The sequence below is a fragment of the Pleurodeles waltl genome, chromosome 8, assembly GCF_031143425.1.
Source record: "Pleurodeles waltl isolate 20211129_DDA chromosome 8, aPleWal1.hap1.20221129, whole genome shotgun sequence".
Taxonomy (NCBI): Eukaryota; Metazoa; Chordata; class Amphibia; order Caudata; family Salamandridae; genus Pleurodeles; species Pleurodeles waltl.
Window position 1 is genome coordinate 409,660,509 of NC_090447.1, and position 27,758 is coordinate 409,688,266.

The following is a 27,758-nucleotide window of genomic DNA, read 5'->3' on the forward strand; positions in this document are numbered from 1 at the left end:
GGAGTCTCTCCAGAGACTCCAGGGGCTGGCAGAGAGAAGTCTTTGCTGTCCCTGAGACTTCAAACAACAGGAGGCAAGCTCTAAATAAAGCCCTTGGAGATCTTCACAAGATGGAAGGTACACAAAGTCCAGCCTTTGCCCTCTTACTCTGGCAGAAGCAACAACTGCAGGATAGCTCCACAAAGCACGGTCACAGGCAGGGCAGCTCTTCTTCCTCAGCTCTTCAGCTCTTCTCCAGGCAGAGGTTCCTCTTGGTTTCCAGAAGTGTTCTAAGGTCTGTGGTTTTGGGTGCCTTTCTTATACCCAATTTCTCCTTTGAAGTAGGCCTACTTCAAAGTAAAGTCTCTTTTGAATGTGAAATCCTGCCTTGCCCAGGCCAGGCCCCAGACACTCACCAGAGGGTCAGAGACTGCATTGTGTGAGGACAGGCACAGCCCTTTCAGGTGTAAGTGACCACTCCTCCTCTCCCCCCTAGCATAGATGGCTCATCAGGAAATGCAGACTACACCCCAGCTCCCTTTGTGTCACTGTCTAGTGTGAGGTGCAACCAGCCCAACTGTCAAACTGACCCAGACAGGGAATCCACAAACAGGCAGAGTCACAGAAATGGTAAAAGCAAGAAAATGCTCACTTTCTAAAAGTGGCATTTTCAAACACACAATCTCAAAGTCAACTTTACTAAAAGATGTATTTTTAAATTGTGAGCTCAGAGACCCCAAACTCCACATGCCTATCCGCTCCCAAAGAAAATCTACACTTTAATCATATTTAAAGGTAGCCCCCATGTTAACCTATGAGAGGGACAGGCCTTGCAACAGTGAAAAACAAATTTAGCAATATTTCACTCTCAGGACATATAACACACATTACTATGGGGGTCATTACAACATTGGCGGTAAAAGCCGCTTACCGCCGTGCAGAAGACCGCCAACACACCGCCGCTGCCATGGAATTCTACCAAGGTCATTATGACCCAAAGCCCGGAATCCGCCCAACTCTAGACACCCACACAAGTCCGCTACACCAAAGGTCAGTGATAAACTGGCGATAACAAAACCTCCACTGTCACGCCAAAAGGAATATGCCCACACTATCACGACCCACGAATCCACACGGCGGTCTTTCAACCGCGGTATTCCATTGCCGGTACACACCGCCGCGCTCAAAATACACACACATTTACAAAACACATCCACATTGGACAATTCCAAATACACACACCTGATACACATACACACACCACTCCCACACATCCAACACAATATAAAACACACACCCACATCACCCACAAACCCCTACGACCACAATTGCGACTGAAGGCTAGAGAGAGACACAACCATCTACAAACAAGCCACAGGCACTCAACACCATCACTCACATAACATCCACGCACCTCACACAACACACCTCTAAATATCACCCCACACATCACAACACACACCACCCCACACATCACCCACCCCACCCCACCCCACCCCATGGCACCGCAAAGACACCCCAGGTTCTCTGAGGAGGAGCTCAGGGTCATCGTGGAGGAAATAATCCGGATAGAGCCACAGCTATTCAGATCACAGGTGCAGCACACCTCCATAGCTAGGAAGATGGAGCTATGGCGAAGAATCGTGGACAGGGTCAATGCAGTGGGACAGCACCCAAGAACTAGGGATGACATCAGGAAGAGATGGAACGACCTACGGGGGAAGGTGCGTTCCGTGGTCTCAAGACACCACATCGCCGTTCAGAGGACAGGTGGCGGACCCCCACCTCCTCCCCCACAACTAATAACATGGGAGGAGCAGGTCTTGGCTATCCTGCATCCCGAGGGCCTCGCAGGAGTAACTGGAGGAATGGATTCTGGTAAGTCAAATCTTTACTACTTCATCCCCCACCCAACCTGCATGCCATCACATACCCCCACCCTCGCCCTCACTCCCATCACTCCAACTCCTCACACATGTCCCAATATCACAAACCACACATCCCAAACCCAAGCCCTGCATGCAACACCAAAGCATGGACACCCATCACCAAAGCATGGCCGCTGCACATACCCATACACCCCCCTAACCCATCATCACACAAGGTCCTACACAGTAATGCAAGCACTGGGGTACACGGTCACCCACCCATTGTACACCATGGCACACACAGATGCAATAATCATGCTTTTACACCCCTGCAGGACCCCTACCCAACATCACCGGACAGGAGGGTCCAGATATGTCCACTCCACCCACAGAAGAGGCCCACAGTGATGACAGCAGCTCTGTCCAACTGGATCTAGATGACCAGCCCGGCCCAGCTGGGACTTCGGGTCTGTCGGTTCCCCTCACACTGGCACAAGCCACTACAGAGCTTCCCCCCTCTGGAAACACACACACCCAGCACCCACCCAGCGGGCCTATACCTCTGTCCCCAGGACACGTCAAGCAGCAGTGTGTCCACCACTACAGGGAACCCAGGCTAACCCACCACCCTAACAACACCAGGGACCTTGGGGCAGTGGCAGTGGGCACACAGTTCAGGGGACAGATGCCCAGGAACACAGGGGAACTGGGAGGGCTGCTGTGTGACAGGGGGAGGACAGGCCCAGGGAACCCACTCTCCACAAGGCCCTCTCCAACCTCATGGGAGCCTACCACCATTCCCAGGAGATGATGGCAACAGTACTGGCCAAGTTTCAGGAGACCCAGCGGCTGCAGGAGGAACAGTATTTGGGCTTCAGGGAGGAACTCAAATCCATCAATTCCACCCTGGGCACCATTGTAGGGGTGCTGAAGGAACTCGTCAACACCAGGAGGGACACTGTGGCACAACAAGGGGCCCCTGACACTAGCCTGGACGATGAACTGCCCACCACCTCCGCCAGCGCTAGTGGACAGGAGGCACCGCCACAGGACCACCACACAGCACCCCACCCCTGCAGACGGAGAACCACCCCGCAAACGGTCCCTGAGATCCAGGACAAAGACAGAGAATGATGCCAAGACCCCGCCAAGAAATGAGACCACCCTGATTGTCATCCTTTTGTCCCACCTTGTCACCCTGTCAATCCTTAAACTGCCCCAGCTCCACTTCCTATGCCCCTTTGGGCAGTGCACCTGTGAGACTAATAGACTGGACTCTGCCATGGACATTTCTCCACCATCACCCCTCACCATTTTACAACCCCCTCCAATATTGAGCACTTAAATAAACACCCTTAAAGCACAAAACAAGCAGGAGTCTGTCTGTGATTTCGAAATAGTGTATTAGCAATTACAGTGACAAAATGCACATTCAAATGTAATGTCAACATACCTATGTCACACAGCTCTAGTCCATGAGGAAACAAAGCAGATGTCTCACAGTGGGACCCATATCTGTTAAATCGTAAGGGAAAGTGACAAGTCAGTGACCATACACTGGGTGAAAATGACAGACAGTAGAGAGGTAGTAGATGTAAATCAGATGTGGCAGGCAGTGTTGTCTTCTTACCTGTGTCTCACTGGAAGTATTGCAGGATCACTATGTTCCTGTTGTCAATGTCCTCTTCTTCTGCTTCCTCGTCTTCACTGTCCACAGGGTCCACAGCTACCACAACACCTCCATCTGGACCATCCTCCTGAAGAAAAGGCACCTGTCGTCGCAAAGCCAAGTTGTGAAGCATACAGCAGGCCACGATGATCTGGCATACCTTCTTTGGTGAGTAGAATAGGGAACCACCTGTCATACGGAGCCACCGGAATCTGGCCTTCAGGAGGCCGGAGGTCCGCTCTATAATTCTCCTAGTTCACCCATGGGCATCATTGTAGCGTTCCTCTGCCCTTGTCCTGGGATTCCTCACTGAGGTCAGTAGCCATGACATGTTGGGGTAACCAGAGTCACCTGCAAATGGCGAGGGACAACTGTTAGTCACACACTAACTCATAGGGACATCCACAGACCCAGACAACTATTCACACTGTATTGGGTCCATGTCCTCACCTAATAGCCACACCCAGTGCCTCTGGAGTTGCCCCATCACATAGGGGATGCTGCTATTCCGCAGGATGTAAGCGTCATGCACTAAGCCAGGACATTTTGCATTAACATGGGAGATGTACTGGTCTACCAAACACACCATCTGCACATTCATGGAATGGTAACTCTTCCAGTTTCTGTACACCTGTTCACTCCTGCGGGGCGGTACCAAGGCCACATGTGTCCCATCAATGGCACCTATAATGTTGAGGATATGTCCCAGGGCATAGAAGTCACCTTTCACTGTAGGCATATCCTCCACCTGAGGGAAAACGATGTAGCTCCGCATGTGTTTCAGCAGGGCAGACAACACTCTGGACTACACGTTGGAAAACATAGGCTGGGACATCCCTGATGCTATGGCCACTGTTGTTTGAAAAGACCCACTTGCTAGGAAATGGAGTACTGACAGCACTTGCACTTGAGGGGGGATTCCTGATGGTCTGGCTCCAACTGGGCACACAGTTCCTGGATTGTGGCACGATCAAGCCTGTAGGTGATGATCACATGTCACCCCTCCATTGTCGACAGGTCCACCAGCGGTCTGTACACCGGAGGATGCCGCCATCTCCTCACATGCCCCAGCGGACGGTGCCCATGGAAGAGAACAGCGAGCAAAGAGTCAACCAACTCTGAGGTACGTAAACACAGCTTACTCTGAAAATATTAGCAAATCGAAATATGCCTGTATGAGTGTTTAGGCAAGGCCTAGATATGTGTGACGCAGTCCAAAATAATGCCATATGGGCCCCTGAAATGGCGGCTGGATGACCTGTAAAGTGGGACAGGGGGATATGAGGTAACTGCGCTGGCGTTGTACACCATTGCGGAAGGCGGTCAAAGACCGGGGCGCAATACTGCATTGGTTAACATTGGACCCTATGGGTCCCCGGAACAAATGACGATGTACGCCGGCGGTGACGGTATGCACCGCCGCGGACGTGACCGCCATTTTCTATCTGTTCAATCACTTGATACCTGATCTTCCACAGGAGAGGACCTACACTGCAAGTGCTGCTGTGACCTTAGTCTGGAAGAGACAATGGCTCGTGTGTCTGGGGAAAGGGCTCCTGCCTTCGGCACAGAGGAGTTGGAGAAACTCGAGGATGGGGTACCGCTACTCTACGGTTCTCCAGACAAACAGGTAAGTACACTGTGAGCATGCTGTATGGGCAATGCCTGTGTGGAATGGGGTGGATGAAAGATAGGGGGGTTGAGAATGAGGCATGCATGAAACGACGGTGAGTGCATGTGCGTCATGGCAAGGGTAGGGATGCGGGCCAATTACTGTGATGGTGCAGATGGTAATTAATTCTCTTTTTCCCCTGTACAATTCCTGTAGGTCAGCTCCCACCAGAAGAAGGACATTTCGCGTGCCATCGCCAAGGAAGTCCGGACCCTGGGAGTCTACCACAGACGGAGCACCCACTGCCGGAAAAGATGGGAGGACATTCGCCGCTGGAGCAAGAAGATGGCGGAGGCCCAGCTGGGGATGGCCTCCCAACGTGGGAGGGATGCCCGTCGCACCATGACCCCCCCTGATGTTCAGGATTCTGGCGGTGGCGTACCCGGAGTTGGATGGCCGCTTGAGGGCATCACAGCAGACACAAGGGGGTGAGTACACTCTCATTCTGCTGATTCAGCGCGCATTGTAGGTGTCTGGGTTGGGGAGGTGGGCTGTGGGTTCCCCTAGGCCAGGGCGAGTTTAGTAGGCAAGGACCCTTCTTGAGGCAGGCCCTGTGGCACCCCACCCTACCTATGTACAGTGCCAACTACACCTAGTCAGGCTCCTGTGACATCCATGTGTGCAGAAATCAGGCATAGCCTTGTAACCCATGTCCCTGGGATTGAATAGTGGACTCCAAATGTGCGGCGGAGTGCAGGTGGCTTCTGTGTCTGTCGTGTCCGCCAGCAGTAGCGGTATTGCATGCACTCAACATGTCTTTCTTCTGTCCCCCCCCCTTTTTGTGGTCTCCCTGTTCTTGTGTGCATTAGCATCATCAGGCGGAGGAGCAGTGGCACCGGAGCAGGAGGGAGATGCATCCCACATGGCCCTGGAGGGCGACACTACGGAGTCTGAATTCACCAGTGGGACGGAGGGCGTGGGGAGCTCCACGGCGGGGACTGGAGCTGACCCCACGATTCGGACTCCTCCTCTGATGGGAGCTCCCTTGTGGTGGCGGGCCCCTCTGTGCCCCCCACATCTACAGGTACAGCCGCCACCTCCCTACCAGCACCGCCCTCCCAGCAGCCCCTCAGCGTTTGCCCTGTGCCCGCTCACCCAGGAGGGTGGGCATCACCTTCGCCCCAGGCACATCAGCCCCTGCCCCAGTCACCCCTGCTGCCCTCAGTGAGGAGGCCATTGATCCTCCTCAGGTCCCTCACTGTTGGACAGTCTACCATTTTGAATGCCATCCAGGGTGTAGAGAGGCAGTTGCAACAAACCAATGCATACCTGGAGGGCATTCACTCTGGTCAGGCAGCCCTTCAGCAAGCTTTTCAGACTCTGGCCTCAGCACTGATGGCAGCCATTGTCCCTGTCTCTAGCCTCCCCCTCCAACTTCCTCCACCCAGACCCACACCCCTGTACCTCAGCCTATCCCAAGCACACCATCAGACCAGCATGCACACACATCAACACACAAGGGAAGCTCTGGCAAACATAAGCACCACACATCCCACAGGCACTCACGCAAGCATCAGACACATGCAGACACACCAACATCCACTGACTCCACTGTGTCCCCCTCCTCCTCGTCTCCCTCCTCCCTCCCTGTCTCATCTCCACTCACTCCTGCATGCACTACATCCTCAACCACTACGTCCATCACCAGCACACCCACCACCACACCCCGCTCACCTGCAGTCACCGCCCCACTACCATTCACACCTCCCTCCCAGTGTGTCTGTGAGGCCACCTCCCAAGGTACACAAACGCAGCCACACACCCACCCAACAGCCATCCACCGCACGACAGCCTCCAGCCCATGCACCTTCACCCAAATTCAGCAAACCTACACCTCCTACAACCACTACCTCTGCCTCCACTCCTAAACCCCCTCCAGCTACCCGTCCCAGTGTTCCAAAGAAACTTTTCCTGGCCAACCTTGACCTCTTTCCCTCACCTCTCCCACCCCTTCAGTCTCCTAGGGCCTGACTCTCCAGGTCCCAACCTAGCACCTCAGCCACAACATCAGCGGGACCAGTGGTGCCAGTAGTCACCGGATTATGTAGTGCACCAGGCAGCAGGGCAGCCATTGTGGCAAGGAGCCAGAGCACTGACAGTCCCCCACCTGTCAAGCATAAAAAGTTGGCCAGTGCCCGGCGGGAGAGGGGAAAGAAATCAGCCACCAAAGCCACTCCCAGGGGTACAGTTGGGAGTGTGGAGACAGCTACAACACTATCCAAGGTGGGGAAGGGGCACAGTAAAACCGGCAAGCCTGGGATGATCAGTACGGCGGACAAGACCGCCAGCAGCCCCGCTGCCCAGGACAAGACCGCCACCAGCAGCCCCGCTGCCCAGGACAAGACCACCACCAGCAGCCCCGCTGCCCAGGACAAGACCGCCAGCAGCCCCGCTGCCCAGGACAAGACCGCCACCAGCAGCCCCGCTGCCCAGGACAAGACCGCCAGCAGCAGTCCCGCTGCCCAGGGCAAGACCGCCACCAGCAGCCCTGCTGCCCAGGACCCCGCCGCCAGCAGCCCCACTGCCCAGAACAAGACCGCCAGCACCACCGCAGGACAGTGAACGCCAATGATTGCAACGCTACTGAGGCCGCCACGGGCAGGACGGAGCACTCTGGGCACCACGCCCCCTCCAGAACCAGTGGAGAAAGGCATCCACTACCTCTGTCCTTGGCAGGATGAAGCACTCTGGGCACCAAGCCCCCTCCAGAACCAGTCGAAAAAGGCATCCACTACCTCAGTCCTTGGCAGGATGAAGCACTCTGGGCACCAAGCCCACTCCAGAACCAGTAGAGAGTTACATCAACTACCTCTGTCCTTGGCAGGATGAAGCACTCTGAGCACCAAGCCCCCTCCAGAACCAGTGGAGAGTTACATCCACTACCTCTGTCCTTGGCAGGATGAAGCACTCTGGGCACCAAGCCCCCTCCAGAACCAGTGGAGACTGTTATCCACTTGAGACACTGTGGCTTTGCACTCCCCAGGATTGAACAGTGGGCAACCCACCCACTGTAGAGACTTGAGAGACTGTGGCTTTGCACTCCCCAGGATTGAACAGTGTGCAACCCACCCACTGTAGAGACTTGAGAGACTGTGGCTTTGCACTCCCCAGGATTGAACAGTGGGCAACCCACCCACTGTAGAGACTTGAGAGACTGTGGCTTTGCACTCCCCAGGATTGAACAGTGGGCATGGAGCCCCCTCGTGGATCTGGTGTTGTGCACTCATCCGGCTGAGGTGCCCCCCCCCTTTCCTTCCCCCTGAGGTGCCTGTTTTATTTCTATCTGATGCCCCAGCAGTGTTCTCTCCGTCTTGTTCGGGTATTGTATGTGGGCCTCGCCCATGCCTTTTGGGCCCAGTGGTCCACAGACTATGATGGTGGATTCCCTTGGACATGTGTTCTTGGTGTATATAATTGTTTATAGTGTAAATGTATATATATGTAAATATTTTTGATTAATGTAATTGAAAATATAACAATTATTCGACTCATTTTCTTTTGTCCTTGCATTCTTCCAGGGGGGTTTGGGGGGTGTAACTGTAATGTATCATGCTGTATTAGTGTGTGTGTTGTCGTGGGTGAGGGTGGGGGTTGGGGTTTTGCGAGTTGCGTGTGTGTGTCACTGTTTTTTCCCTCCTCAGTCCCCTGTGTCGTAGGTGCAGTACTCGCGTGGTCTTCACCGCGGGTGTTCGTGCTCCAGGTAGAGGAGCAGGAAGATAAAGGCTGGGAGTATCTGAAGTTTGTGTTCCATGGTGTCCTGGTTCCTTGTGGGGTGTGTAGAGGTGAGCGTTTTCCCTTCCAAGTCCTGTTTCCGCCGTGTTTTTGTTCGTGGGGAATCCGCCCCGGAAAAGGTGGCAGATTGGACGTTGTAATTCTGTGGGCGTACATTGTCCTCCGCCTCTCTGTTGGTGGTTACTGCCGTGGTGTTTGTTTGTACCGCGGTGGCGGTCGGAGTGGTAAAGTGGCTGTCTATGTTGGCAGTTTCCACCACGGTCGTAATTCAATTGTTTTTACCGCCGGCCTGTTGGCGGTTTTACCGCCGCTTTAACACCGACCGCCAGGGTTGTAATGACCACCTATATGTCCTACCTTCACCATACACTGCACCCTGCCCTTGGGGCTACCTAGGGCCTACCTTAGGGGTGCCTTACATGTAAGAAAAGAGAAGGTTTAGGTCTGGCAAGTGGGTACACTTGCCAAGTCAAATTTACAGTTAAAACTGCACACTCAGACACTGCAGTGGCAGGTCTGAGACATGATTACCGAGCTACTTATGTGGGGGACACAACCAGTGCTGCAGGCCCACTAGTAGCATTTGGTTTACAGGCCCTGGCACCTCTAGTGCACCTTACTAGTAAATCAAATATGCCAATCATGGATAAACCAATCAACAATACAATTTACACTGAGAGCATATGCACTTTAGCACTGGTTAGCAGTGGTAAAGTGCTCAGAGTTCAATAGCCAAAAGCAACAGGTCAGAAAAAATAGGGAGCAGGGGGCAAAAAGATTGGGGATGACCCTGCATAAGCAGAAAAGTCCAACACGTAATATGTAGCTATATATATAACAAACCGTGAGCAAGACTTGTTAGTCAAAAAGGGCTGGTGGTGGTTTCATTTGGTGGATACTTACCTGGTGAATAAATGAAGAACACAATCTCCTGGAGTACAGTGTGATTCTCTTTTGTTGGATAGTTATCTCAGGGAAGGTCCGTCCTTGACACTGGAACCTGCTCAGGAGAGCTCACTGCAAGGGACTGTTTTGTTTGTGTATATGTATATACAGGACTTTGTCCCGGTCTGCCACACCCAGATATCCCCAATAGTGCTTTGTGATTTTGGTGCTAATTGTACTTAAAACTTTAAAATTCAATATCTGCGGGTTTACTAACTCAATTTTTGTCATTCTGCTCTTGTGTTATTTAGTACATTTTGTTCAATTTTTATAACCTGCTGTAGGATCTTTTTGTGTTGTGTTTGCACTGTTTTACTGGTTGAACTGTTGCACAAATAGTTTACACAGTGCCTCTAAGGTAAGCCTGACTGCTCTGTGCTAAGCTACCACTGAGCCGAGCACAGGTTAATTTGGAGTTTGCTTGTGAAAAACCCTGAGTAGGATTGTGGTTGCTTCTTGAACAGGGCTTAAGGAATTAAAAATAAAAGCAGTATGCAGTGCAATCAACCAGTAACCCAATTTCCAACACCAGCAGGACACTATTAAATGTGTAATTAAAAAAGAAGTATTGATTTTGAGTAATTACCAATCCCATAAATGGATCAGGGGCACTCTGGTAACAGTAACTAACCTTATTTTGTTATCTAGTGTACTAATAAGAATTAACACCTTTAAGTGAAAGTATTTATTCCTTCAGGAGCAACCTGCTTCTCAGTACATCTAAAAGAACTACACAGAAAATTATAAAACTAACAAGAAGACATGGTACAAATAACTAGAATAAAATGAACATTTCCAACATGGTTAAAATATCATCCTTAACCTATCACCCTAACATCAACGTCTGTACGCTACACTAAGAGAGCATGAAAGGCAGCGCAGCTTGCAGTCTATAGTTTCTTAGGAAGAAGAGACGGACTGCATTTCTTGTTAGCAGCAGAGAGTGTCTTTATCAGCAAAGGCATGAAGACAGTATGCCCCCCAAAGGGCAAACATATGTGTCTTTCTCCAGGACTCAGCTTTATCATCTTCAGGCTTCAGGTAAGATGTAGCTTTTGTGAAGTGTGAAGTGTGCTGACAGTAGGTGAGGCTGTCTCTGGCAGAATCTCTGTGATAATGTTGGCAAAGGACCTCTCCTGACAAGTGGTCAAGTGGTAGTCCTTATATATTAAATATTATCAGAAATTGGAATTTCTGGCATAAGTTAAATGATGTCTGACATAGATTATGTCCATCAAAGTGTGTCCCAGACGTTCCCTTATGATTATATATGGTAGAAGGACTTAAATTCAGACTACACTATTTTGGTTATGTATTTGTATGTGTTCTTATTTATATGAAAATAACTGAAAGGTAAACTGTTCTGTGATCTATTGTCCAGATATCCAATTAGGAGTGAATGAGGGCTCTTGCTTCTAAAAAGCAAATGCTTTAGGTGACTACGAAGAATCTGGACTCCTAATTGGATTTCTGGACTTCTAAAAAGCAAATGCTTTAGGTGACTACGAAGAATCCGGACTCCTAATTGGATTTCTGGACAACAGATCACGGAACAGTATACCTTTCAGTTATTTTTGAATACTATTAGGAGGCGTATTCTGGACCGCCCAATCCTCCTTGTCCTTCTTTTGTTTGAGTTGTGTTCTTATTTAACATTGACATGGAAACAAGTAGACATTTGACCCAGGTGAATGTTGCATCTCTGTCGTTAGTCAAATGACTTGAACTTTCACAGTTCTTCAAAAGATAAGGTCAGACAATATCTATGTCAAATGACAGGCTTTATGATGATTCTGCATAAATCAGGAAAAATGGCAACTTCCATTGTCTAAGATTATGAAGATTGTGACTTCATTATCAAAGATGGATTTGGGCCCTACATAATATGGAGTTGGACTTTAAGGACTTTAAATCGAGGACTTTTAAATTGAATTGTCTAACTTTGGATTGGAGCTAGCTAGCCATATGATTCAAAGTATCAAATTAATAGTTAAATTAAATCCAAAGAATTGCCATTGTCAGATTCATTATTCCTATCACAGGGAAGTAATTTAAGGACTTGCTATCCTGAAGTTACCTAAAGCATCCCTGTAGCAGCCACTTCTGATTGGTCAGCTTTTAACAGTCTGAACAAAGCTGCTCCCTGGGTAGGTGTGAAGAGGCCTGTGGTTGCAATATTACAGCCATTTGGTGGAAGGAGATTTTCTTCCTCAAGAAGCCAGAGAGAGGATGAGGGCTGGATAGACAAGCTGGATTTCAAAGGCAGGAGCCTCTACAGAAAACAGATGTCACTGATCCAGACCACCCCCACTTCCTTGATCTCCAGCAAGATGAGAACCCCCTAATTATATTAGAAACAGGGCTGGGAGAGGAATGTAGTCAGTTGTTAGCTGCACCTGATTTGGGTTACACAGACACACACTCCAAGGAAAGATTTTCCCCATTTTATGTTTTAAAGAATGTTGCATTCTATGCTTGAACTTTGTCATACGTCACAGTACGTTTTTATACTAGAGGAAGTTAGCTTAGTTCCTATTGGTTAGGGTGCCCTTCTCCCTCCAGCCCAGAAATGAAGGATAAATAAGGCTGCTGTGCAGAGCTCACTAGATCACTGCCCGGAAAAGAAGAAGATGAAAAGGACTGACCTTCTGGACTGTACCAAAGAGAGGATCGCAGTCTGAAAGACTGCAGCTGCTGCACTCACAAGGCTCCACAAAAAAAGGACTATGCCTGACTTCAAAAGGAAAGGAGTGCACTCTCTGACAAGCAACAAGTACAAAAGATCTGAAGAAGACATCTACAAAGCCAAAGGAAGGACACCCCAGCTGACCAGTTGTGAGTTGACTTGTCCGGGACTGCACATGTGCATTGTGGGAGATTGAGTTATAGCCCCTTAATGGCAACCCAGAGCCTCTGGGCCCTTAGTCAGTGCTAGAGGACATGTATCTCCCAAAGGGCATCCTGAAACAGCTGGCAGCCTAATCAGAACCAACAGGAGATTAGTCAAAGCCTCTCATAGCCTTACAAAGCCTCACCTTTCAGCTGCCAACTCCATCAGAACAGACTTGAGTTGATGCAAAGCCTTGCCACACAGCTTCAACAGACCTACGCAAAGTGGTGTGAAGCCTAGTAAAGCCTCATAACTGATGATGGTGACATGAAGCCTCGCAAAGCAACGCTGCACAGACTGTGACCAAATACATAAGGTACAATACTCAGCAGGTCTAACTTGGCCCTGTGCTTGGCCTGCACTCCATGGCAGTTGGCCTGAACTTGTGACTTTGTCCCACTCCAGCGTGACCATATAACCTCATTTGGCACTTTTAAGCATTTTGGTGCTACTTTTACTTAAATCTTTAGAAATTCAGATCTCTGGTCCCCTACATTGAATTTTTGTCATTTTGCTGTCCTTTTAAGAATAAAAATGTTGCCTACTTTTATAAATTTGTGTTGCATTTTTATTGTGCTGTGTCTTTTACTGATCAATTGCTTTGGTGGTATTAAACCTTTTACACGTCTATCTCCTAAGTTAAGCCTGACTGCTCATTTGCCAAGCTACCATGGATTGAGCAAGGATTAATTTACTGAAACTTGACTCGACCTATTAGTGATTGTGGTATTATTCCTAGAGGTGAATACCTCCACCTATGAATAACCTACTTTCATATTGGGATTTTCTTCGTACAGCATAGGATAAGGATCTCAACAGGAAAGAAAGGGATTCTTTAGTAGCCTTGAAATAGGTATCGAAGAAATGACTGAATTCTTCACATCTTTTTCATACTCAGCAATGTTAATAGAATAAGATAGATTAGATGGTGATTTAACAAACTTGAAGAGCTTCTTTGTTGCTTCTTGGTTGAATCAATTATGGAATTGATTAATGAGGATTTTGATTCTAAGAAGTAGTTTCAACATAATCCTCTAGCTGCCTGTAAGTCATCTGGTTTGTTTTTGGATGGTATAAGGCACCAAGATTATTCTGAAAGTCTGTGTAACTTTTTTGTTGAGCTCTTTAGTTGCTTAGGGCACAGATTGCTTGTTTTTAATTCTTTTTTCTCTGAGGGTCAGTATATAGTTGTCAAACCCATACAAAGTATCATCAAATAAGTTGCATCATTCAACATGCACATCTACATTAGCAGATAGCAAAGGAAAGTTCGAGTCCAAGCTTGAGGTTAGCTCACATTGGTTTGAAGAATCCTTAGGTCTTTTGAATTATTTTTTTTGAATTCTAGAATCTTTTGTTTGCAGGTTTGTGGACAACATCAAACAAAGAAACTTGGTGATGATCTGACTATGATGGGACCTTCTGCTAAGATGATGTCTTCTCAGGAAACAACAACATTTAGCATTGCCCCTTATATGTGGCTAGGTTTTAGGAAATGCTGGGTTAAGCTATTTTCCCTCTGTAAGGATGCATAATGGGAAAAAGTGCAGACATTAACATTCCACCAATGCAAAGTTAAATCTCCAATAAAGATGTCATTGTAGTTCGATAGTGTGACCTGGGAAGTAGTATGTTCCATACATTGCTCAATTAAGAAGTTGCTTTCACCAAGGGGGTGGTAAATAATGTGCATTCTGGTCCATTTTGGAGATGATCAGCCTAAGGTCAATTGTGATATATTAAAAGGTAAGAAGAGAGTCATACACTGCTTACTGGCATTGTATACAGGTAATGAAGATAATTGCAATTTCGCTAGTGATTTTTCCAATTCTGCTGAAATATAATTTGGAGTAATTAGGTGGAAGAAGTAGTAGTAAATGATGATGGATTGTAATGTTTCATAAGGACAAATCTCTGTCAACATAATGGGAATACGCTTCATAACAACCATATTCCTTAACATTGACAAAGTGTGACTGAAAACGATTGCATATCTTAAAGAGTAGTAGGGAATCAATTTTGTTTTAGTAATCAAATACGTATTACATTAGTGTCTGTGTTTGTTTTGTTGCATGCGAATTCCGGAAAAAATCAAGCTGTTTTACATACTGCTTCATATTTCAGTGAGCTACTGAATGCCTACTTGCTAGTGATGAAGCTGAAATGAAGGTTTTACATTTATTAGCGCATAAACGTAGTGTGAAATAATCATGTGTGACTTTAACCGAACTAATAAAGATTGTACGGGGACAAAATGTGCCCTCAGAGTAGTTTGCCAACATTATAAGCGTGCTTTATATAACGTGATGTATTAGAAGTGCACTAATCCGACATAATCGTAAACGTATACCACGATTTGCTTGTTTGAAATGTTTTAGATTAGCATTACTTTAGTGGAGGCTTTGGCCTAGTTGCCTGGTCTCACGATTTAGATGCTCGTATTTTTCCAATGTGCTAATAAACGTGTATTTCTGCTTGAAGCTGTACTTTTCCACTGAGATCGTTCACATGCTTATCTTAAGGTTTCGTGCCAGCCTGGCATTTTTCTCTTTGCTCCAAGGTCAATCTGCAGGTGCGGACAATGGAAGCTCTGAAAGTGAGTTAATTGGTATAAAATGTTGCAACTTGCGTACCCGTCTCCAAGGATAATGTATGCTTAAGTAAAAGCTTGAGAACTGTTGTTTTTGATTGGACAATTTGAAGTCAACCTATGAACCCTCCAATGGAAGACCCTACTGGATTTGAACTGTTGTCTATTTAAACCAGGTGCACGAGAAGAAAGTAGCTATTACCCGACATCGCACCCATTGCGCCATTTTGCAGCTATCATGGCCCACCTTGCTGCGACGCCATTTTGAAAGAGACTCTGATGCTTTCTCTAATCGAGAGAAAGAGACTTTAAATGATTCTTGCCCTAGAGACTTTAACTTTGATCCCTTTGCATGAAGTAGTAGTTCTATTTGGCCGCAGTGAGGCAACTGCCCCGTCCACCCCTGCCCCTTTGCCCCGTCCCATGCTGATCGAGAAACGGTACCTGTGAGACGAAGACTTCCTTGAATGCTGATTGTAATTGGTAAATATGAAAGGAAATTGTACAATTGCATTGTGTTTCTTTTAGGTAACCAACTGCTGATTTTTGACAAGAGCCCTAGCTAGGAGTTTTTCCAAATTAATGTTGCTAAATTGTTTTGCATGAAGTCCCACATGCCGATGCTAATTTGAGGTTAGATGAGGATTCCTTTTGTTGCACGATGCAATTTGAGACCTTGTTATGCTGACTAAATGTATGCAATAAGCTCATTACAGATTATAGTATTAGTGATTTGCATTGCTATTATCGAATGCCTTGTTATTCAAATGCTGCATAGATTGCACTTGTTTCGCCGTTATGGACAGCTATTAATGTTCATTTACATTTATCATTTGGTGTTGAGACACATCTATATTATGCTAGCTTTGTTAATATAGGGAAATAAATTCACTAACTTTGAATAAACTGGTGTGGTTATTCCTGACTGAAAGGTCAGGGTTCGCCGAAATGTATTCTGGATTAATTGTTAAGTGTTATGTTGATCAGGGCATTGCTTATGTTCGTTATTGATTATTGATTTGATTAAATTGACTGGTCTCAGGTGAAGAGAGTCCCACTTAGCCAAAAGATTCATCGGCCTAAAGAGCGTCCAAGTACAGGTAAATTATTAGTACGGAACGCTCTATCAGTAGATGGTAGCAGAGGATGGTTTCGCCTTTTGGGACCCCTCACTCTTAAAGTACATGGTGTTGAATTAACGGTTACGCCCTTTGAGACCCAACTCGAGAAGTTGAATTAGATTTTTCTTGGATAAAACTGATTGAGAAAATGATGATGGGCTAGGTCCACCGCGACTTTCCCGGGATCTCGGAGCATGCGAATGAAGAGAATGGAGGTGTGGGATCAGCATTGGCGGTACTAGTGATGGTATGAGTGAAGTTAGGGTTTTGCGCTTGCACAGCTTATTGCCGCAGATTGTGTGAAAAGGTTGCGAGGATTTTAGAGGATAGCGGAGGTGCGACTCCGAGTGTAGAAGTAGGGAAGTCGTCGAACTTCATAGAAAAATAGCGGAGGTGCGACTCCGAGTGTGAGAGTAGGGAAGTCGTCGAACTTCATGTGCATGTGGTGCTTTGTGCATAAAAAGGTCCACGTGGTTGTTGTTGTTGAGACGGGCCCTGCGAGGTCAAGAGACTCCGGAGTATGTTGAAAAGTGTATGAGACACTTGTTTTATGTTGTGGTCTGGTCGGTTTAGTAGGTTGATCGGGCGTGGTCAACGAGTCGGTACGTGTGTTAAGGGAGTGAAAGAAAACTTCGACTTCGGGCTTTGACAAAATTCTAAGTGCACTAGAATAGATCACTGACAAGTTGAGAGCAGTCTGCGGGTCAGATTTGCTTGCGAACGTGGGGACCGAGAAAGATGGAATAATTGCCGAGGCTAGTGAAAAATCCCTAAGGTCCTGAAGCGATTGTGTTACCCTTCCTGTAGTAAACCGACAGATCTGTTTTATTATAATTTTTCTTGGTAGCTCGCGATACATGCAAGAAGTTGTTACGAGAGGAGCTGAGTGAAGGAGGACAAACCGCGAGGCTTTGTCAGCCGCAGTGTGTGAGTGTGACGTCACTAGGAGCCGCGCTGGGATAGGTTGGTTGCAAAGAAGGGTCGCGCACGGATTGGACGCAGTCCGTGGGGCTCGATTGGAAGGGGAAAGGCAAGCGAAGAGTATTCGGGGAATTAAAGTCACCTATTGATTACAAACTTTGTGAAATAAAAGACGAGAAAATGAAATTTTTTAAAGCATTAAGGAGTGCGATGAAGGGGGAGTCTTACATTAAAGCGAGCGTAGGAGAAGAGACGCCACCCGAAGGTACACCAGCTTACATTGTAATGGAGGAAAAAGGGGTAGCTCCGTGCCTGTGGCTAAAGCAATGGCACAAGCTGACAGAGAAACATGGGACATTCAATATAAGGATCCTAGAGAATTTGAGATTCGCGATGTACGACATGAAGGTACCTCCAAGGCCAGCACAGTTTGAGGCTCTAGCGATTTGGGAACTAATGGCTAGACAGCAACAGCAAAATAAGTTCGAGACCAGGATAAGAAAGGTAGAAAAGACACTAGCGGACGCTAGGTGGGATAATGCACAGAAGGTGTGGAGGTCAGATGTATTGCAGGGGATAAAATTGTTTCCCGCAATTACTAAGGAAGAAGAGGAGACAGGTAAGAAAGCTACCTGTAAGACAAACAGGAGGTGTTCCAAGGATAGAGAGGACGAGGAAAAGTTGAGAAGAGAAGAGGAGTTAGAGGTTGAGGAGTTAATCATGCAATTGCTGAACGACCATCCACCACCGTATGCAGAGAGTGGACAAGGTCCAAGTACCAGTTCTGCCCCTCCGGCATCGGTACAGAACGGTGAAACTCAGAGTTCAGGAGCATCATCGGGATCTAAGGACCCGAGTTTACTGTTCACCCCGCAGATACCGCAGGTTAGGAGAATATATCCAGATGTGCCCATGTTGAAACCAGCAGAAAATGATCAGCCGCAGGTCCCAAGGTACTACAGCAGTGACAACAGTACGGGAATGATTCTAGATCCAACCGTAATGGGAGGACAGAATGGTCACAACCCAACATTGGCACAAGCTTAATCAACTCAGTTTTTGATGCCTCAAAAGCAGATGCAGGGGGGAAACGCACATGCTCAGATGACGGGGAGTCAAATGGGCATGCCGGCAATGATGACCCATAGTGTGGGAATGAACATGTCTCAGAACATGGGAAATGGACAGAACCCAGATGCGATATCACTACCCATTACTGTAGGTCCACCGGTACCTTTGTACAGTCAGCCTAACTTGGGTATGAGCGGCCAGGGATCAATACTGCAGAATGGGACAGAAAGGAGGTGCATAGAAAACACTCCAGGGATAACTCCGATAGCGGCTCAGCCAACTGGATCTGGGTCCTTGATGGAGTTTAGTCCCATATGTGCTCAGTCAACAGTGGTGAGGGCGAGTCCCCCTCTGGTGATACCGCTATCATCGAACACTGAAAAGTTGCCGCAACCATCGATGGCAGTCGATGTGAATGCTACACTGATGGGGTTGAATGCACAACAGCTGACACAGTGGTTCAACAGTCTGAATTCCACACAAAACTCAGCCAGTGGGAAGGGAGAAGACTATCTGAATAGGGTCAGGTTGAACATGGAAGCACAAGAATTGGTGGAAGGGACTATGGGTGTGAATAGGTTAGAGTCCTACTCGGAAGAAGAGCTGAGGTATCTATGTCCCAGGATTACGAGAGAAGTGAACAAGGTACATAGAAGTTTGCAAGAAATAGCTGACAAAAACGGGGTTGATATAGACAAAACAAAACATTTGAGCAGGAGCTATAGGTTGGATTTCGGGACCACAGATTTTGAACACATGAGGTCAGCAGGCATGAAGGCGCACCTTAGAGAATTGCTGCAGAGTGCACAAGTGTGGAGGTGCTTAGACAAATGGGAAAGCAGATGGGTAAAGAGAAAGGAAAAGAGGAAAGACAGTGTCCCAGAGCTCAACGAGAAAAGACCACAGAGCAGTGATACAGTAACCATGTTACCAATGAGGGAGACAGCAGGGGGAAAATTAATACATGTACCGTGGCACAGAAGCGACATTCAGTCTTTTACGGATGATTTTCCCAAGCTGAGAGAGAAACCGATTGAATGGTATCAACAGACTGATAGGTTTGTGAAGCTTGCAAAATGTCTCTGGGAAGACCTGAACACTCTCTTTGAGATTGTGGTTCCGGCAGATTTGTGGGAGGATTGCAAAAGAGCTGTAGGTTGGCCGACAAGTGAACCAGAGAGAGACAGGGACACGGGTGCACCATCACCTATGGTGATGAGCTTGTACTATAAGGTGATTGAGCATTTGAAGACGAAGGTTGCCGCGAAAAATGTGGATTGGCAGAAGATCGATCGAACTGCCCAAGAGGCTAAAGAGTCGATTCATAGCTACTATGAGAGGTTGTTGAAGGCGTTCAAGAACTACAGTGGCACGGAAACAATAGAGGCGAAGGACATGCTTCATTTTGTGTTTAGATTTGTGGAAGGGCTGAGACCAGAGATAAGTCAGATGATAAAGTCGCATTTGATTTGTTGGCAGTCGAAACCTATTGATGAGGTGTTGAATTATGCGAAATATTGTATCGACGAAATTGAAGTGAAACAGAAAAAGTTGAAAGAGAAAGTGATGATGATGCAACTTAAAGCAGCTCAGACAGGTCTGCAAGGTTTGCAAGGGTTACAAGGGTTCCAACAGCAAGTACCGCAACCGCAGCCGCAGTTGCAGGGAAATATGATGTTTCAGCCACAGGCGAGAGGCAGAGGCAGAGGAGGTTTTGGGAACAATGGTCCGGATTTGAACACTGTTGTGACTCCGAATGGTGTGCAGGCATTGAAAAAGGTGATGCCGTGTCACGTGTGCGGAATTGTCGGACATTGGAAACGCGAGTGCCCGATGGTGGTGCAGGAAGGTGCAGGTGTTGTTCAGCAAAACAATGATGTCAATGCATTTCAGACAATGAGGGGACCGAAAATGAGAGGTCCAAACCCAAATTTTCAGACCATAAATCAGTTGCAGGGATAACAAACTATGAAGCCGCAGCAGAAGCAGATGCCCCGTATGCAGATGACGCAAATGCAGCCAATGCAACAGCAGTTTCCCATGGTACCTAATCAGCAAATGCAAATACCTTTGGCACCAATGAGTCAGCAGCAAGTGATGGTTCCTCCCCAGGTCTCGGGTCAGGTAATGAGTACAAATGGCACCGTACAACAGTTCCCATTACACAGTGAGAGTGGAATAAACAATGTATGGGAGAGTGAAAGTTCAGGAGAGGAAGGAGATTGTGTGCTTGCAGCATCCTTGGAAGTTGATCAAAAGGGTCCGTATGTGGAGGGAAGAGTAATGGGTCATCGTGTCTCATTCTTGGTTGACACAGGAGCCACACGTTCAACTGTTAAGAGCATTGAAGTACCGAATTTGCCACTCTCAGGGAGAACAGTTCAAGTAGTGGGAGTAACAAACAGGCACCTGACAAACCCAATTACAGATCCGGTACCAGTCAGCATCGGTAACTATCAAGGGTTATACAAATTTGTGGTATGTGACTCAAGCCCGATAGCACTGTTAGGGAGAGACCTATTGTGCAAGTTGGGATGTTCGATTATGTGTTCGAACGAGGGAATTAAAATTCAGACGAGCAGTGATGGGGAAGAAGAGGACAGTGTAGAAGGGGACGAGATGGAAACTGTCGATGAGGAGTATCCTCTGATTTGCCTTTTCCCGATGATAACTGAAGAAGATATTCCAGCTGAATTACGGGAAACAGTCGGAAAGGAAGTGTGGGATATGACAGGGAAAGAGGTGGGATTGATGAAAGGAGTGGAACCAGTGAAAGTGACTGTAAAACCCAATGCAACCTTTCCCCAGACCCCACAATACCACATGGCACAAGACACCCTCATGAAAGTTGCCCAACTCATTGACGAATTTGTAAAGCAGGGAGTACTGAAAGAAGTGTTAAGCAGTCCATGTAATTCACCAATCATGGGACTAATAAAGCCGAGTGGAAAGTTCCGAATTGTACAGGACTTGAGGAAAATAAATGACATCATAATCAAATGTTGCCCTGTCGTACCAAATCCAGCTGTGATAATGTTTCAAGTCCCTTGCGATGCCGAGTGGTTCTCAGTCATCGACTTGTCACAAGCATTCTTCTCGGTGCCTCTTCATGAGGACAGCCAATTTCTCTTTTGTTTCAAATTCTTAGACAGAGTCTACAGTTGGTGTCGAATTCCTCAAGGGTTTTCTGAGTCACTGTCAATTTTCAATCAGATTCTAAAGAAAGACTTGGAAGCGTTAGAATTGCCATTCGAGTCAACCCTAGTACAGTACATTGATGACTTACTGATTGCATCAAAGACAGAAAGTGGCTGCACAGCCGATACCATTGCCCTGTTGAACCATTTGGGAAGGAATGGACACAAGGTGTCTCCTTCCAAATTGCAGTTTTGTCAGAAGAAAGTGAAATACTTGGGTCACCAAATAGAGAAAGGGTCACGGAGAATAATGAAGGAAAGAATAACAAGTGTACTTCAAATGAGTCCACCAAAGACGAGGAGGGAGGTGAGGAAGTTTTTGGGAATGGTGAGCTACTGTCGTCAGTGGATCCCCAACTTTTCAACTTTAGCAAAGCCTTTACTGAAACTGACCCAGAAGGATGCCTTGGATCAAATTGAGCTGAAAGGAGATGAGATGGATGCTTTTATTGAATTGAAAGAATGCATGTGCAGGGCTCCAGCTTTAGGTATGCCTGATTACACAAAGCCTTTCACATTGTTTTGTCATGAACATGATGCATGTTCTCTGTCTGTCTTGACTCAAGTCCATGGTGGCATAAACAGACCAGTAGCGTATTTTTCAGCTACTTTGGATCCGGTCGCAGCAGCACTTCCAGGGTGTTTGCGCGCCGTAGCAGCAGTTGGTATCAGCCTCACTCAGAGTGAAGGAATAGTGATGGGACACCCAGTAACAGTCATGGTCCCTCACTCAGTTGAGATACTTTTGACCCGCTCCCGAACGCAACACATGACTGGAGCAAGACTCACAAGGTATGAAACGATAATTCTGAGCTCACCGAATGTGCAGCTGAAAAGGTGCACTACGTTGAATCCAGCAACCTTGCTTCCTGTTGAAAATGCTGAAATTGAGAACGCTGAAGACGTCGAGCATGACTGCCTTCAGGTGACTGAATTTTGCACAAAACCTCGACCTGACATTAAGGATACTAAGCTTGATGAAAATGACCAAATTGTTTTCGTTGATGGTTCATGTCTAAGAGATGGGATGGGAATTTTGAAAGCAGGATATGCTGTATGTACTGTAACAGGTGTCTTGGAAGCATCCTGGCTCCAAGGAGTCTATTCTGCACAAGTAGCAGAACTTGTAGCCCTTACAAGAGCATGTCAACTGTCTGCATTGATGAAAGTCACCATTTACACTGATAGTCAGTACGGGTTCGGAATTGTGCATGACTTTGGACAACTATGGTCACAGAGAGGTTTCCTGACTTCTTCAGGATCCCCAGTGAAAAACGGGGAGAGAATAAGGGAATTGTTACACGCCATTCAAATGCCAGCCGAAGTTGCAGTGGTAAAGTGTAGTGCTCATACAAAAGGACAGGACTATGTTTCTCTGGGAAATGCATATGCGGATCAAGTCGCAAGATTTTGTGCCTTGAACTGTATATTACTCAGGGATGAATGGAATTCGATAAGTGATCCAGAACTCGAACCGGCTGAAGCATTTGCCTTGAAGGTCATAGATACAATAGATGAACTAAAAGCATTACAGAATAACGTCAGGGAGGACGAAAGAGATTCCTGGATTAAATCACAATGTATAAAGAGACCAGATGAGTTATGGGTTTCAAATGAGGGAATATTTTTTTGCCAAATAGTCTCTTATCGCAGCTTGCGCGGTTCTATCATGGGCAGGCTCACCTAGGGAGAGATGCCATGATAAGATTGTTCAAAACTGATTGGTTTAACCCCAGATTTCGCCAAGCTGCAGAAGCAGTTTGCCATCGATGTGTCACTTGCCAGCAGATGAACCCAGGGAAGGGAACGGTTGTGAACGCGAGCCACATTGGCAGGGCAAGTGGCCCGTTTAGTAGGATGCAGATGGACTTCATTGAGATGCCTGTGCATGGAGGTCTGAAGTATGTGTTGGTGATTGTGTGCATTTTTAGTCACTGGATTGAAGCATACCCCACACGTAGAAATGACAGCCTCACAGTTGCAAAACTATTGTTGAGGGAGTTAATACCACGTTTCGGATTCCCGATCTCTTTAGAATCAGATAGAGGAAGTCACTTCAATAACGAGGTGATAAAGTTACTTTGCGAAGCGCTGAACATTGAGCAAAAACTGCATTGTAGCTATCGCCCAGAAGCATCAGGACTGGTGGAGCAAATGAATGGTACACTGAAATCAAGAATGGCGAAAATATGTGCATCGACAAATTTGAAATGGCCTGACGCATTGCCTTTGGTGTTAATGTCAATGAGAAACACCCCTGACAGAAAGACTGGATTGTCCCCGCACGAAATTCTCATGGGCAGGGCGATGAGACTTCCTGCAGTTCCCGCAAACGCGCTTTTGAATATTACAGATGATATGGTGTTAGACTACTGCAAAGGTCTGGCTGACGTGGTTCGCTCTTTCTCTCACCAGGTGGAAGCGACCACCTTGCCACCGATTCAAGGTCCAGGACACACACTGAAAGCAGGTGACTGGGTCGTGGTAAAGAAGCACGTGAGGAAGTCGTGTCTGGAACCCCGTTGGAAAGGCCCTTTCCAAGTGATCCTGACGACAACTACCGCTGTGAAGTGTGCGGGAGTTCCCAACTGGATTCACGCAAGTCACACAAAGAAAGTGTTGTGTCCCACAGATGAGGAAGTTGAAGCGCTGAAACTGCCAGTGCCTGATAAAACAGTGCTGAGCGCTGAGACAGAGCAAAACCGAACTGAAAGCGAACAGGCAGAAACAGGAGAGAGAGAAGTATTCTCTGAGGACGAAGCAACAGACTCACTTGGGGAAGACCAAGGAGAAACCTCAGACAGCGACGAAGCAGCTGAAGGTGACAAAGAGCCTGAAGCAGCTGAAAGTGATAAAGAGCCTGACGAAAGTAAAGGTGACGAAAGGCTCGAGAGAGGTGAAGAAGCAGGAGAGCCTGATCAGAGGAGGGCTTTCCCAGAAGCAGACGATACAGAAAAAGAAAAAGAGAACGTGATTGATTCCCCAGAAGGAGGGGATAAGGCAGAACAGAACGAAACTGTTCAAGCTTCCACAGAAAAGATCGCAGGTCCATCAAATGGACACGGTGCAAAGAGGAGACTAAGTATATCACCAGTAAAACAAAGAACTAGAGAAAATTTGAACGACGGAGAAAGGCCAAAAGTGAAAGAGAAAAGAAAGGAAGTGTCTGTCGTGGTACCAACCTCAAGTGAAGGAAAAGACTTGGCCAAAGAGGAAAGTACCAGTGAGGCAGAATCGAAAAGAGAAGCAAAATTGAAAAGGAAAAGGATACCAAACAGGAGATATTCCGGTCCAGAATGGGCATATGCAGTCAATGACGATTGGACTGACGAATTTGTATCTCTAAGCCTCGAGAACGAAGAAGAAGAGATACCAATAGAAAAGAAAAGTTTTATGGACAGTGTTGATTGAAAAGGTGATAAATGACATTGCTTGCTACAATTTAACGTGATACAACCAGCTGAGACATTGCTAAACCGGATGAGACATTTGCTGAACCGATAAAAGACTGAGTTATTGATTGAACTTTGAAAAAAAAAAAAAAGGACTGAGTTATTGCCGAATTGAGTTATTGCCGAATTGAGACAAATGCTGCTAACCGATAAGTGACTGGCCTCTTGAAGAAAACTGTGTGAACATTGCGCTCGTTCAGCTTTGTAAATGAATTGCTAAATAGTTTCTTTATAGGTGCTTCTAGCTCTCTGATTCTATACAGATCATGGCTACACAAAACAGTAGAGTGAAATATTGTAAATATGTGTGTATAGGCTTGATAATTGCATGCGCACTAATAATAATGGCAATAGTGCTTGCAATGCATGGAAAGGGTGAGAATGAGAAAATTGATGCTTCTACCTTTGCTCCTGTTACTGTCACTGAACTAACTGCATTGAAAAGACTAGAATTAGATGAGAGACACTTGCATGATAAGAAGGAGCTTTCGTATAATGTTTTCTATCGCTTGCTAACAGAATATGTTGAGACTATGGATGCGAAAGATTGTTATGTGTGTACACAGATACCGACATCAGTAAAGGAAGGGGTGACTTATCACCACATGCCTCTTACATACGGGATTACATGTAGTATAGTAATGTCTAGATTTTATGGTCAAACTAACATACAGTATTTTTACTCGAATTATGATGTTACCTTTGCATATGTTCCTATAATAGCGCAGCTAAGCCAGATTGCTAAAGATTGGGATGCTAAAATAATGAGGGAATTTTTCGAGCCAAGTCAACCTTTTGAAACGGCTCACGCTCATAGGGAAAACCTTAACTGCTCGCTCTCTGCAGTAGAAATAAGCTTTTTAGATCGCACAGATGATAGAAGGGCACAAATGAATGCAAAATTAGAAAAGGAGCTAAGTAAGAGAACTTCAGTAGATCATTATGATTTTGCCGCAATAAAAACACAAGGGAGAATAGCTTTAGATGCTTGGCATGTAGGGAAATTTTGTATATATCGTGGTGAATCTTATTATGACAACATTTTCGTAGGAGCGAGTGAGTGTAAACATACGTTTATCTTTAAAGCCAAATGGACATTCATGCTGAACGGACTTGACCCTGTCATACCAGGTGTATATTACATTTGTGGGTATAATGCCTATTATCGTCTTCCAAAAGGGTGGTGGGGGAGATGTTATTTGGGTATAGTGTTCCCAAAGGTTTATCAACTGGATGACTTATCGATGATTCCAAAGACGTCTGGATCTCATCGTATCCAGAAAAGAGAGACCGCAGCTGCTGTGGTAGGAGATATATTCGGAGCCATGATTCCTTCATTGGGAGTTGTGTTGAATTCCATCAAAATAAGAAAGTTGTCTACTATAGTGGATAACATGTTGACAAAGTTTTCAGGTGCTATAATCCTGATAGATGCTGAAATTGCAGCGGAAAGAGCTATGACTCTTCAAAATAGGCTTGCTTTAGACATTCTTCTAGCAAAGGATGGCGGCGTTTGCAAAATGCTTGGTGCACGCCACTGTTGCACGTATATTCCCGACAACAGTGTGAAAATTAAAACTATGCTTGCTAATCTAACAAAAGAGAGTGCAGACTTGAAGGAATTGAAAGAACCAGGAGTGTGGGAGAAAGTTGGAAAAGGACTTGCTTCAGTGGGAAATTGGATTGGGGAATTTGGAATGGAATATTACTAAAAATAATACAGGGAGTATTGATAGTATTGATTTGTATATTTGGAATTTGGGGAATAAAAAGGGGAATAATAATGATTATGGAAAGAATTAAGAGAAGAAAGGAAGAGAAAATGATGAAAAGAATGGCAGAAGAATACAAAGCGAAAACTAGGGGAACTAAAAGGAAAAGAGAACTGACAGAATTTTAATGGAATAAAATTTGTGGGAATAGTTTTGTGTGATGACAAGTAGTCATCAGAGGAGGGATTGATGAAGCTGAAATGAAGGTTTTACATTTATTAGCGCATAAACGTAGTGTGAAATAATCATGTGTGACTTTAAACGAACTAATAAAGATTGTACGGGGACAAAATGTTTGCCAACATTATAAGCGTGCTTTATATAACGTGATGTATTAGAAGTGCACTAATCCGACATAATCGTAAACGTATACCACGATTTGCTTGTTTGAAATGTTTTAGCTTAGCATTACTTTAGTGGAGGCTTTGGCCTAGTTGCTTGGTCTCACGATTTAGATGCTCGTATTTTTCCAATGTGCTAATAAACGTGTATTTCTGCTTGAAGCTGTACTTTTCCACTGAGATCGTTCACATGCTTATCTTAAGGTTTTGTGCCAGCCTGGCATTTTTCTCTTTGCTCCAAGGTCAATCTGCAGGTGCGGACAATGGAAGCTCTGAAAGTGAGTTAATTGGTATAAAATGTTGCAACTTGCGTACCCGTCTCCAAGGATAATGTATGCTTAAGTAAAAGCTTGAGAACTGTTGTTTTTGATTGGACAATTTGAAGTCAACCTATGAACCCTCCAATGGAAGACCCTACTGGATTTGAACTGTTGTCTATTTAAACCAGGTGCACGAGAAGAAAGTAGCTATTACCCGACATCGCACCCATTGCGCCATTTTGCAGCTATCATGGCCCACCTTGCTGCTACGCCATTTT

At 46.3% G+C, this 27,758-nt stretch overlaps 1 protein-coding gene across 1 annotated transcript in view; it reads left to right on the top strand.

Annotated features, from left to right (window-relative positions):
* The window catches only part of GABRA5 (gamma-aminobutyric acid type A receptor subunit alpha5), a 560,773-nt gene that overhangs the window by 365,511 nt on the left and 167,504 nt on the right, over positions 1–27,758 (top strand). The gene's annotated exons all lie outside the window — the stretch shown is intronic.